Source organism: Cygnus atratus, chromosome 3 (assembly GCF_013377495.2).
Source record: "Cygnus atratus isolate AKBS03 ecotype Queensland, Australia chromosome 3, CAtr_DNAZoo_HiC_assembly, whole genome shotgun sequence".
Classification (NCBI taxonomy): Eukaryota; Metazoa; Chordata; class Aves; order Anseriformes; family Anatidae; genus Cygnus; species Cygnus atratus.
Genome location: NC_066364.1, coordinates 4,541,984 through 4,546,685, shown reverse-complemented (window position 1 = coordinate 4,546,685; position 4,702 = coordinate 4,541,984).

Below are 4,702 nucleotides of genomic sequence, written 5' to 3'. Positions count from 1 at the left end.
GAGGAAAAAAAATAAAGAAAGGAAAAGAAAAGAATAAAAAGTTAAATAAAAGGAGAAAAAAGAGAGAGAGAGAGATAATCTTTTAAAACAAAACCGTCTTAATTTTAGCTTTAAAAATATTGGATTGGGCTTTGGAAGAATTCTATTAGGTAGGACAAAATAATAATAATTAAAAAAATAATAATAATAAAAGAAAGACAATAATTTAAGATCAGAGGAGCACAATGGCGCAAGACCAGTGGTTCAGAGTCTCTTGCCAGGAACATGTGAAGACAACCACCAGGATTTTTTTTCCCACTTCTGTTCTTTCACATTTTTTAAATAATGATTTGGGGAGGGGAGGGGGGAATATAATAATAATTAATAATAATAATAAAAGAAAGAAATGGATAACTTATTGGAAGAAATTGGAGAAACATTTTTGGTGTCAGTGCTTTGATTTCTTGAGCTGCACGGTCTGACTTACTATTATTTTCATTTATTCTTTTTTTTTTTTTTGAATGATGTCCTGTCTCCACCCCAGATAAAATGATCTTCCAGAGCGTTCCTTTCTGAGCAGCCCCATCACCTTGTTCCCCACCTTTCCCATCTCATCTCACTCCTTGTCTCTGTCTAGACTAGGAAAGGAGGGCAGGCAAGTGCCCAGGCTACCCCAGACCCCGCACGAAGACATGAGCCTTCGTTCATGGCAGTGTCTTCACTTAATGACATAATATGGGATGCTTCAAGTCATGGTAGTTCAATCAAATTATTTAAGAACCTTATAATTTTTTTTCCTGGTCTAGACAGACTTCGTTTAGATTACCAACATTTACAGGTGTGTATGTGCACGTGTGTGTGTATGTGTGTGCATATGCGTATGCACACACATAACCTGATAGGGGCGTGCGTGTATATTGTGTATGTTTGTATATATATATGTATATATCTGGATCTATACATATATATATATATATTTAATATGTGTGTATCACCACACATATCCATGCATGCAAACATACCTTTGTAATTTAGTACTTGTCTTCAGTGGTAAAATGCCTTGTCTATAATGGGTTGCAAAATTTGAAAGTAAGGTCTGGTACAATGTCAGTGCTGTCTGATATCTTAATTTTCTGATATCTCCTCTTTTTCTCTAGAGAGTTTTATGTTCCTAACTATGCCAATGTTTCAGTCCTTAACTTCCTTGAGTAGTGTGTGTGAGAGATATCTTTCCCCATTTTTAAAGAACTGTTAAGAACAACAACAAAAAAATGAGTGATATGAGTATGTAATTCTTTCTCAGGAGTATGCACTATTTTATTTTCTTCTGTTTCCTAAAGCTTTGCCCGCTTGGCTTATGAGCTTCTTCAAAGAGGACTAGAGATCCCTACACAATATATCAGGTACAGAGAAAAAAAATCCACAATTCTGATATTCTGATATTTTTTTTTCTTTTTTTCAAATCAAAGCCAGTTGTTTCAGAATTCTGTAGGTGCACTTCTTTAAAGAAGCTCAAAGGGAATAATTTGAAGGAGCTAAAAACTATAAGTTGAAATCGAGGTGTAATATTGCAAAGAAAATTAGAGCTGTTTTGAATGTTACTGCACTTGCTTGTCACCAGGGGTTTGCACCCAGAGAGGAAAAGCGTTGCCATGTGAGCTGGCTCCTTGTGACGGGAGTGGGGAGGGTTTGCCAGGGAATATCCTGGTTTCTCATCTCAGTCTGAGGAAATATGTTTCTCTTAGAAAGCTTTTCAAAAATGTCTTGTGACTCTTTATTTGGAATGAGTCGGTGTGGTAGGGGGAAAACTTCTTAACTCCGATGTTTTTCTCAGTGGTTTGGTGTGTGACAGGATGTCTTATGCTTATGATTTTGGAGGGGTGGAGGGGAAGTCTGATTTCTTTCCTTTTTTTTTTTTTTTTTTTTCTTTTCATCTCTCTCTCTCTCTTATATGGTAAAAATAATGGTAAAGTGTAAGGATGTGAATTTCTGTTTGGATTCTGCAGTATTGGGTAATTGCATGTATTTCTCAGTGGGGCAGGGTTTGTTCACTAATGCATCTTTTTGCTCATGTCAGAACAGTTTCTGGGTGTGTGGGGGGTAAATCCTGTCTCTCCTGGAGTCACTGGCAAAACTCCAGTGGGGCCAGTCCTTCCCCAGGACCCCTGTTAATTCTGCAGCACCTAGTGCCACCAACCCAGGCAGGCACACCTGTACTCCTAATGGGAGAGAGAGAAACCTTAGCCTTGGCTTCATTCCTAAATACCTTCCAGAGTGGGTGGATGGGAGAGAAATCATTTAGCAATACTCTTCTCAACCTCCAACAAAATATTCTTAAAGCAAAGCAAATGAACCTCATGATTCCCACCCATAACATCCTTAGCTTCCTAGGGGACGGCAGCAAGTGGAGGTCTCAGCCCTTGTCCCCTGCCTGTGGGTTGGACACGTGGCAAGAAAAGTCCAGGGACTGTCCTGCCTTGATCAGCCCTAGGGAGCACCCACCCTTCTGGAGATCCTCTTCATCCATGTAAATTTGGTCCTGCTGGGGCAGAGTGCTCATCAGGGGGGAAACTGAGGCAGGTGGCTTTGCCTAGGGATTGCTGGGATGACATGGAGGTGGCCTTCAGCCCTGGTCTCTGGTCAACTTTAGGCAGGTCCTTGGCAGCCAGCAGTGGGTTCAGCAATCGGCAGGTCCTTGGGGATTTCCCTGGTGGAGGTGTAGATCCTTGTGTTACATAGATCTCATTGATCCCCCACCAGGATCCACGCTGGGGCCTCCCAAATTGAAGAGCAGCCCCAAGGCAGCCTCTGGCCCTCCAAAGCCCACCCCTTGCCAATCACTCCCCTCCATCCCCATTTCAGCAACCCCCTGGGGAAGGAGAAACTGGGCTCCAGCACAGGGCAAACCCCAGCAGGGGGATGTATGAGGAAGGGAAAGAGGACACGTGTGTGTATGGGGAGGAATGAATGGCATCACCTGAAAGTACAACTCCTTACTCTAGCCATGGAAAATATTTACTGAAACCCATCTCAAAGCGTTGAACACTACTTTGCCTTGGTGAGGAGCCTGCGGGTCCAAACCCTCCAACATCCCCAGCCTGGAGGGGCTCCTGGGCACTGGGGAGACCCCAAGTCAGAGCTCAGTCTTCCATCTCCCCAGATGCATGCACAGGGACATGGGGGACCTGCCCCTGTCACCCAGGAGCTTTCAGATGAAGGGCCAGTGGGATGCTGAGGAATGCCCTTCTTTGATTTGGGAGGGGTGCTGGGGATGCTCCTTCCTTTTAAATAGGGAAGACAACCTAGAGCATCACACCACAACTGTGAATTAATGGGAAGAGGGAACTACTTCTCAGGGAAAGATCTGCACACATGTGTGAGGGCCTGATCCTGCTGCTGATGAAATGTCCCCTAGGTGCAGGTTTGGTCTCCTGGAGCAGGACCTAAACCTTGGTAAGGTCAAAGAGAGAGTTTCAGTTGACTCCTGGTGACTTTGAATCTGCCTCTTGTGCCTCCTACCTGGAAGAGACAGACAGTAAATGCCAGGCTGTGCTTTGCTCAGATGAAAGAAAGGCAAATGTAAAATCCCCATTGATTTCAGAGGGACTACCTTCCCCCACCTTTTTCTGGTTTTGTTTTATGCTCCTTAAGGTCTGGAGACAAAGTCCTTGAGGCTCCTGCTTTAAAAACAAAGAGGGAAAAGCATGGTGTAGGAGCATAGCCATCCACCTCTGCACTTCCCCATAGCCTAGTGCTGGTCCCAGAGGGACTCATCCAGTGCTTGGTGGCTGTGGGTGCTGAGGATGGAGGTCTCCCCCTGAGTCTAATTCCAGCCTCCTGCTGGAAAACATTTTCCTGCTCCCCTGCACTTTCCCAGCCTGACTACTTGTGTTGGCTGGGCAGCTCAGACGTTTATCTGATAATTGAGTTATTAAAAGATTTGGTTTCCTCGGGATCATAAATCAATAAACAGGAGGATTAACACGGCAGCTTTGCTTTTTAACTCAAGGGAAAAGTTTGAGGAGAGACTGTGAAAAGTTTGTTTTCAAACCAAACAGGTGGGTTGCTGTAAATTTTATTTTATTCTTAGTCTCTCTTTTCTTTCTTTTTTTTTTTTTTTTTTGGATAACAACTCTGTTTTCTGTTGGAAATATCTTTGTTTTCGTACTCTCCCCGACTTTTTTTATTTTATTATTTTTTTTTTCCTGGTTGTTATTCACACAAGGTGTGAAGGAAACAAGAAACCCATTCTATGGGAAACCTTTTCCAATCCAGCGATTTCTCTAAAATCGGGTAGCGTCTTGTCCCACCTAATAGAAATTCTCTGTGAGAAGCTGTTTCAGGTCCCTCTGCATCCCAGACCAACCTTCCCCCAAATCCCCCCATTTCCATTTGGGGCTGGGTGGGGGGAGGCTGGTTTTTAAGACCGTTAGCTCTGCCCTAGGGATTATTCCCTTCCCCTTCTCATCTCCTTCCGACCGGTTTAACACGCAGACCTATTCGGCTCGGGTTTTAATACGTTTCTCGGAGAATTTGGTGCTCGGTTCAGCTGCCGTAAGCCTTGCCAGATCGATCCGGCCAAAAGCCCCTTCCCCTCCGGCTTCCCCGTGTGAAAGACCGTACGCTTTTTACAAATAGTATATTTTCTTATACAAAGAAAAAAGGAAAAAAAAGTAAAAGGAAATATCCCCAAACACACTGGCAAACGCCTGAACATTTCGAG